The 9,459-nt window shown below is 36.9% G+C and overlaps 1 long non-coding RNA gene across 1 annotated transcript; it reads left to right on the top strand.

The window, feature by feature from the left end:
• The first annotated feature begins 2,215 nt into the window (after positions 1 to 2,215).
• On the top strand, positions 2,216 to 6,421 carry LOC128025428 (uncharacterized). Its single transcript, XR_008186155.1, has 3 exons — positions 2,216 to 2,374; positions 2,474 to 2,574; positions 4,856 to 6,421. It is a non-coding gene; the product is annotated as an uncharacterized LOC128025428 (long non-coding RNA).
• The last annotated feature ends 3,038 nt before the right edge of the window (positions 6,422 to 9,459 follow it).

Raw genomic sequence — 9,459 nt, 5'->3', positions numbered from 1 at the left:
TGCAATTTGCTAAGTGAGCCACATAGATTGTGCAATTCATATATGTTCTTGTTTTTTCTGCAAAATAGCTTCCATAGAAAGTGAATAAACACCCTCTTATACATCCTCTTTTCTTTTTTTTTTTTGGTTCTTCCCATTTTATAAGAAATGCATGCATTTAGCAGACGCTTTTATCCAAAGCGACTTACAGTGCATTCATGCTATAAATTTTTACCTATCATGTGTTCCCGGGGAATTGAACCCCCAACCTTGCACTTGGTAACGCAATGCTCTACCAATTGAGCTACAGGAACACTATAATCAGATTCTTTCTTATGAATTGGGAAGGGGATAAAGCACACTTCTCTGAATCCATGTTTCTGCCTGTCCAAATTCGTTTCTCAATGCATTCCACTCTACAAAACCTCAAACTTGCAAAATCCAAACAATGAAATGAAAAACAGGTGAGTACAAACATGCAAACTAGATGGTTGGGTCATTTGGTATAGGAGGCACCACGTAAATCGCAAATGATACCTTAATGGGTCTTTATAATGTGCAAGATGTGTTATTCTAGCTTGTATGGCTATGCTTAGTGAGTTTGGGATTTCTGGATCAAGTTTAATATATATATATATATATATCTCTTACATTCTCATTTAGAGGTTCTCTACCCTGTTTTACTCAGACTTTTATGTGTACTCTCTTTTATTCTTACCTTTTTCCGCTCATGTGTTCTTTGCCAAGAAATCCATCTTCAGATATTCCTTTCTGACCCTATTCCTCTTGACCCTCCCCACTGTCTTTCTCCTTCTCCCTCCCCCCTTTTCTCTCTCCCCCTCTCTGGAAAGTCACATGGTTTCCCTGAAGTGGAGCACCATAAAGCGTGGAGCGCACACTGTAAAAAATTATTTAGCAGTTTAGTTGTTTCAATGAATTTTTTTATGTTGACACAACTTGCAGTTACTGAATTTGTTCATTCAACTAAAAATTTTAAGTTTTCAGTGTCTCAACTAGTTTGAAAGTTGACTGAACTAGGTCATTTGTCCTCATAACTTAAAAAAATTTGTTGACTCAATTCAATAGCAATATCACGTTCACAACATCACTTATCGCGAGATCTCGTCATTCTCCTGAATGCTGTTGAAGAGAGAAGAAGGTCAGCCATTCTAGTCAGTTTCTCCTCAAAGTTTGGACATTTGACTAGATTACAACTTTGGTAAGTAAAATATTCGTATTTATTGGCTTAATGTGTAAAATTACATTTGTTGTCTCAGAAGAGTAAGTATTGTTTAAAGAGTCGTATATTCTGTATGTAAGTTACTGTATGTAAATGTTCGTTTCGCGGCACTCTGAAGCCTCAAAATACAGGCGGTTCCACAGTATTCTCCTTATAAATATTAAAACAGATATTCTCCCATGCGGGACAGCGGAGCTAAACTTATGTGGAGCACGATAAAAATACAGTTTGTATGTATTATTTGAGCCCAGAGCTGCGTTAGAGACCGTTCAAACAGAGCGCGAGAGCTCAACGCGGATCACTGTATGGATTAAGAACGGCGGGAATAAAAAAAAAAAGGAACTGCTCTAAACCTGACAGCGTAAGACATTCGTCAGAATATACATCGATGAAACATTAGGAGAAAAAAGAAGATTCCTACTCGAACTGTGTCTGTTCTGCATGTTATAAGGGAAACAAATGAGCACCATAGATGAGCACCTCAGAGTTCTTCTGGAGCGCGTATCTTAACGTTACATTTGATATCGCTGACATAAGCTTAGTTCTGACGATTTTTTTTACAGTCTACGGTTCAGATGAAGTTCTGAAGGTAGCGTTACAAACTCTTCTTTCAGTTTTCTGAAGTAACGTTAGTCATTCAAGTGCCTCGCTAGAACCTAGAACCCAGTGTAATATTGCGTGAATATCTGTTTTTATACAGTCTATGGTGAATATACGGTCATAAGTAAATTGCGTACGTTTAAATCTATATATTTTAGAATAAAAGTAATAATATCATATATCTTGTATAAATAGAGATACAATAACGATCAACACAAATGTGTTAAATTTCCTTTTATTGTGTTATAATTATGTGTTGTGTCATTTAAAAGCATTGTCTGGATGGTATAGTTTGTCTTTGGCATTTAATACAAACTTGTCAATACATTTGTCTTTCTCTGTAAAGATTTATTTATATGTATGTTTATTATTTTACAGTGTTTTAACATGTTTTTGCATTTTTCATGTTTATGATATTTTGGGATGACTGAAGATTCAGAGCAGAATTCAATAATCCTGTGAATGGACCGCAGCGAGTCCTTTTGCAGTTATCCATCAAAAAGATATGCAGACATAATGGAAATGGCATTTACATTGTAGAGCTTGGACGAAGTTGTAAGTAAATTTATTTATTTATAAATGCACATTTATTGGAGTCTATGTGCTTTACAATTGTAAGGCCCTGTTTAATGCATCCCTTTGTTTTTATTAAAGCACACAGGCTCTGCGCAGGAATTCATCAAGGACATAACTGCTGGGATTACGCTTGTGGATGACCAAACTGAGCACCATCAGTCTGCAGTGATGTGATCCAGGTAAAAGAAGAAGAAGAAATCTGGGTGATCTGGGGTTGTAACTCGTTGTTAGACGATCTGGGACTGGGACTAACAGAAATAAACTAATTCAGGTTTAAAACAACTTGAGGTTTAGTAAATGACAATTTTCTTTCTTTTTCTTTTTTGGGTGAACCCTTTACGAAAATGTAGATATTTGCATTGGAAAACAGCTTCAAAAGTTAGAGAACATAATTTGACATTATTTTCCCCAGTTTTATTCCGTGAATTTTCTATAATTGGTATTTAAAATGTCTTTATAAAGTGTTGAATTTATCTTCATAAAACCACCAGAAACCCTGTTTATGGACATAGCCATTCTTTATTATTTTGCTGAATACTGTTTTGAATCCTGAAAAATGTTCAGTGCTAGTATATTGGCCATTAGCAACTTTGCTTAAAGGATTATTTCACCAAAAAAATTAAATTAGGCCATGTTTTACTCATTCTCAAGGCACCCTATGTGATTTTCTTCTTTCAGACGAATCTGATCTGAGTTGAATTTAAAATTGTCCTGGCTCTTCAAAGTTATTTAATGGCAGCAGACAGGTGTGTTTTTTTTCTCAGCAGTCCAAAAATAGTCAAATAAAATGCACCCATCCATCAATAAAACGTGTCTCACGTGGCTCTGGGGGGTGAATAAAGGCTTCCTGTCGCAAATCGATGCACTTTTTGTAAGAAAAATATCCATATTTAAAAAGTTGTAAACACTTTTTTTTCTCTTCCACTGACTATCATACGTGCAAGCCTAATTTTGTGATTCTACTTTGTGATTGGCGTATTGTTGTCTCCTCCGCTCTTCTGTGTTCGTCACTAATCACCGGTGCATGCATGACCCCTATGTCCTATTTTCATCCACCCGGAATGGCTCTTACGAAAGTGAGAGAAAAGGGTTTAAATATGTTTTGAATAACATTTTAAATATGTATTTTTTTTTTATTACAAAAACACATGGATTCGCTACAGGAGGACATTATTCACCTCTCAGAGCCATGTGAGGTACTTTTTATTATGAATTGATGCACATTATTTGACTACTTTTGGACTGTTGAAAAAAACACCCACCTATTGCCATAAATATTTTTTTATATAATCCGACTGGATTTGTCTGAAAGAAGAAGTCATACACACCTACGATGCCATGAGGGTGAATAAAACATACATGGGTTAACCAACCCTTTAGGGCCATTTCATAGTCAACTCATCTGTAGGCATACGTGTCCCCGAGGCTACGCATCGTTATGCTTCGGCCGCCATTATGCGTCGGTGCGTGGCCAAATGTGTGGTCCTAGTTTTTGATACGCGACGTGCCGATTCACGCAATACTATGCGTTGTCGGTGGGGGCGACATTGCAAGTATTGTACATTAATTCAAGTATATTGTGTTTACAAAAGAAGAAGGTATACAATGAATTGAATACAATGGCGGGCGAAGAGGAAAAATTATACGAACTTATACATATTCATCCACATTTATACCATAGTTCATCAGCAACAGAATACACTCCTCTTCAGTTGCCATTGTAATCTGAATATCACGCGACCCGACTCTACTAATATCACCCGACTCTACTACCCCCTGTTGCGTGAGCCGTGTATTGCATACACGCATCAACCGTGACGCTTGCGTTCACTGTTTAGACTATGAAAAGGAGTGCGTCGCTCGCGTTTCTTGCTCGCGTTTCCCGCGTTGACTATGAAACGGCCCTTAGGAGTCATGCTTTACTCTGAACATGCAGTGCAACAGACTATTATTTAAAAGGAATACCTATTTACACCAATATATTTTCTGATCATTGTATAAATGGTGTGACAGATTAGACACTTAGAATCAGATTAAGAAAAAAAACCTGAATGTTGTATTGGTTTGTCACATTTTATGTCATTCAGAAATCATGTAGAATACCAGTGAAGAAAATAATTTCCCCCATTTTTAGAATAGTTGTTTCTGGGGTGTATTTTACACTTATCTTCCCATGGGATTTTAAACTCTTTGTGTTCAGCAGAACAAAGAATTTAGTACAGTTTAATACAGGAAGTTATTTTGAATGTTTCTAAACGAAACCGTTGAGGAGCACCATTTAATTTTGACTTTCATTTTTGGTTACATTTTTCTAAATATCTTCCACTTGAAGGTGAATTACACTTTGCATTAATTGGTAGCTGTGCTTTTAACAAAACACACAACTTTAATAGTGTATGTACATATGTGTGTTCGTTTATAAATTTATTAAGTAATGTAATATTTTTTTTCTTTTCCCAGCCATCCAGTGACATTAAGGATGTTGAGAAAGAAATTGAAGAGGCATTCTGATTGTAACTGAGGAACAGCAATGTGATGTGCTTCCCAAGGAATAACCAACATTGGTCTCATTTGGACATCCTGTCATCACTGACATCTCCCATGTCCCCAAGGCAAATGGACTCCTAATGGGTCTGTATGCAGTGAACATCCACTACCTCCAGCGCATTAAATACACCATTGAGGCTCTGCAAAAACTTGTGAAGACCAGCTGCTCCCACCATGTGCTCGCTACAGCGGCAGGAACTGTAGGTGTGGGGGAGTGAATGTCCAGCGCTCTCTCCACCCTCAACACCACAAATAAGGTGTCCTTGAGCAAGGCACAACTTCTCCCCGGGTACTGCAGCATAAATGGCTGCCCACTGCTCTGGGTGTGTGTTCACGGTGTGTGTTCACTGCTGTGTGTGTGCACTTTGGATGGGTTAAATGAAGAGCACAAATGTATGTCATGTCACTTTCACTTTTCAGTGTTCATGATGTGTCCATCGGCTCCACCGCACTCTTTCTTAAAAAGTAGTGTTTTTTTTTTTTTTTATAAGGAAAGGTTCTTTTGTGCCTTTCACTATATAGAATGTACATTAAGTTTACATTTCATGACTTGGAATATGCATGTTCTCATGTAAACAAATGTTTTTTCACCTCTCATTTTCTTAAACAGTATGTACACATTTTCAGTATGTAGCATTATGATGGGGGACGAGTTTGGAAACTTTCAAGATCCTTCTGATGTTAACACCTCTGTCTGGTCATGTTGTGCTGTGAAATTTAGAATCTGACTTTAGATCTTTGTGCTTCCATGTGCATTCATTCCATTTATATCTTATTATACAGAAGTACAGTATACTCATTTTTTGTAACTAATTGTGATATTATATTACATATATCTTGGTTTCTCATTTTGACCATGACTTGCATTATGGTGGGGGGAGTGCATGTGAACTTGTGCAGGGTTAATATGCAGAGTTCCACCTTCTAATTTTCATATTGAGTTATGAAATTAAAAACAATCCCTGTGGTTTTGATCTGATGAATTGAAATGCAACTATTTGTTTCTCAATCCCATGCCAATGTTATTTATTATACATCACACTTTCAAGTGTCGGTTCAGATCTTTAGACGTGTTTGTATTTTGCATTTTTTGTTTTGTTTATCAATTATCAGTTGATGTGTTGACAGCAAATTGCTTGTTCAATTTAAATGTGAATGAAAGTGTTGTCTCTATCATTAAATAAATTACATTAAAAAAAGTATTTTGTCATCTTTATTTAAACATTTAAGGCAGTGGAGTAACATTTGTTTATGATTATTGATCGAAGTAAAAAAAAATCCCTGTTGACACAACATGATTTAGTTGACTGGACTAGAAAATAATAGTCAAGTCAACTTAAAGAAATTTGTTACCTGGACTAACTCCACTCTAGTTTGAAGTTGTTTCAACAAGATTTTTTTTGTCAAGATAACAAAAAAATTTTAGGCAGCGGGGTAACAAAATATTTTTAGTTGACTCAACAAATTCTTTTTTACAGTGCAGGGGGCTCACTGCCCTCATTTATTTTCATGCTCTGCATGAGCAGTCCCCTCATTGGTTGAGACAATGTCATGTGACATTTTGTGCCTGCCTGAGGTAAAATTACCAGGTGCATCTGTATCACAATGCAGATTATTTGGCATTAAATGGAGGGTACTGCAATTTCACCGAGATGTGTGTGGCAGGTAACTCGGGCATCTGCAGAACTGTTAGTGATATGGTTGCTGATGAGGAAGAGAAAGTTATGTAGGGGTGTTAGTATTCAAATAGCATGCAGTTTTGTTGTCTATAACAGCAAGTAGCCTGTATTCTAGGAATCAAAATATACATCACAAATGCAAATAAAAATGGGACGTTCCAGGCATCTGCAACAATCCTGCCATAGAGTAGAGATAAAAACCAGTTTGTCTGTTCAGCCTGTAAAGACTGTCATTATGCTCTTTGTGCCACTGATTGTTGCTTGACTCACCCCTGCTTATTGCTTCTCAGAAAAATAGTTCTAGTTTCTCATGCTATTATGAAATCAAAGGAATCATGCCGTTAAAATAATTATCTTTTCTTTGAACACTGGAAACCTAAGAAACTTAATACAAAGGGAGTGTAAATGAACTGGGAAAAAAATCTTATGAAGGGAGAGTTACAAAGGCAGGTTTCTGTGTGCCCTCAGTATATCCTGCTGATAAGTATTGACAGGCCATAGGCTGTGGTTTTGTGATGAGGTATCATTTTACAAACATGGAAGTCTGGTTTTGGCTCAGCGTTTACGAACCTTCCGGCCATAGGCTCCTCAGATGGAACTGCATTGCAACCAGCAAAACCAAATTGCTTGAGTGGATTTTTTTTCCCAACACTTACTCATATTTTTATTCCTCCCTTCTTCTCAATCTGTCATGGTCAGTGAGTGGTATTCTGATTTTCTTCCAGGAATCCTTAAATATTCGGTGTTGGGTAATGTTGTTATTCCATCTTTACTTCTGTGTGCACTATTGGCTTTATCACATCATTTGGAAAATACCAGATATATTAAACATTATATAATACAGACCCTGAAGCTGTGTAGACAGATATTATGATAAGTCACAGGTGATCGTCTGGCATGTGTACAAGTACAGCTAAATCCTTCAAGCTTTTAAATTCCTGTGTAGTGAATTGTTATTCTCCTAAGGGATTCAAGGCGATAGGCCTAGGGATTCCTGTAAAGACAGAAATAAAATGTTGGTAAAATCCAAACTGTGTCTAATAGGTTATGGACCAAGAAGAATATTTGTCCAAAACAAATGTTAAAAACAATCAAATTCAGAATCAAATGAGGCAGCTGCTGCTGGGAAGTTGATTGCTGCAGGCCACATTTTAACTGGTTTACTTAAAACTGTGAATGTCTGTGTGAGTGACAACTTTCAGATAACCAGGTCAAGTTAAATGATTCACTAACAGGTTTTACTGCTTCTAAAGCCAAGATCTTTAATGGTGATGAATGTTGTAAAAGTATAGTCCAGCCCAGCATTAGACTGAGTGTTCATATAAATATATAGTTCTGTCGTGTTAAAATTGGATCAGTCTAGATAAAAAATTGCAATTCAAAGCATTCAAGCAGAATAGCCATTTCAGTTGCCTTTGTATTTCAGTTCCCAAGATATAAGAACTAGTTTGACCAATGGCGTGCGGGCGTTGTACGTAATTGACCAATCATGGCATGCGAGAAGGTGGGATCTACAGAGAGCGATCAAAGCAGTGCAAAGCAGTGCAACCATATGGGACTGTCAATAGAAAAACAGCCAAAACCTGGACATTTTAGGCAAATGAAAGAGAAAATTCCTTGATACTACATCTGAATTGTATATTGCTTCACTGAAGGAGTTATATAAATCAGAATGTTCAAGTTGTTCTCTTTATGGTACAGTAGGTAAATGTAACAGTAAGTAAATGGTGGCCATGACAGTAAAACAATATTTCCAATGCAAGGTTTTAAACCTAACCCTAAATACCAGTCTGTTCCTTGCACTATTTTAAAAATACTTAGAATTCTAAACAAATACAGTGTATCTATAATACTCTTTTTGAGACTGACAGTGTTTGGTCACTATCATATTAGCTTTCATTGTGTGCAAAAAAGCAGCATAAACATTCTTCATAACAACCTCTTTTGAGTTGAGCAGAATTCAAGTCATGTTTGCAATGACATGAGGGTGAGTAAATGACAACAGAACTGCATTTTGTTGCTGGGTTATTCTTTTAATATGAACTTCAAGAATTTGCTAATATGAAAGCATGTATGCCTTAAAGATGTAGGTCAGAGAAAATGCTTGAACTGGCAGACATTGTGCTTCTTTTAAGAGTCCTGCATAGTAGAAAGGTAATTGAGTTCTGAAGAAAACAACATGAGGAGCTGTATGGTGGCACTTTATTATGCCATTTCACTACCCAAGATTCCTTTGAACACTTCATTTTCCGCTCATAGTTGCAAAAGCCAGTCAGATAACCCATCCTTCATGTCGCGACAAGAGGCAACATTCAAAACGCCATACAATATCTGATGCTCTTTTACGAGAATCGCAGGATATCTGAAAGGACTTGTTGTTTTGGAGGATTCCAGTTCTTCTCATTTGAAGTGTGTTGCAGAGGAGAGGCAGTCAGTCAGACGCAGATGCTCAGAGGAGGAATGTGGCTGAAAAGCCTCTGGTTCCTGGAATGCCCCTGGCTTTATCAGGCCATAATGGAATTACCTCAGATCGGGCCCACAAAGAGGGGTTACTGGAACTGCCAAGGGCCCTTTGTTTTGACAGCACTCACACGATTATGATATTCATGCCCGTGGTGGTTCAACATTGTTTACACATATTTTGCATGTCAATAGCACATTTCTTTGCTGTGAGCATCTGTTGTTATTTGTGAATTTGATAGAACAATGGAATGTGTCTAAATGAGCCATTTGCATATTTTTTTTTCCTTCAAAATGAGATTTATAATTTTGTGGTTAGAAAGGTTGAGGGAGGACACAAAACAGAAGCAAATTTCTAATTTGATATTCACATCTGTT

The sequence above is a fragment of the Carassius gibelio genome, chromosome A12 (assembly GCF_023724105.1).
Source record: "Carassius gibelio isolate Cgi1373 ecotype wild population from Czech Republic chromosome A12, carGib1.2-hapl.c, whole genome shotgun sequence".
Lineage (NCBI taxonomy): Eukaryota > Metazoa > Chordata > Actinopteri > Cypriniformes > Cyprinidae > Carassius > Carassius gibelio.
Note: the sequence above shows the minus strand (reverse complement) of the source record. Positions and strands in the feature narration are given on the sequence as shown.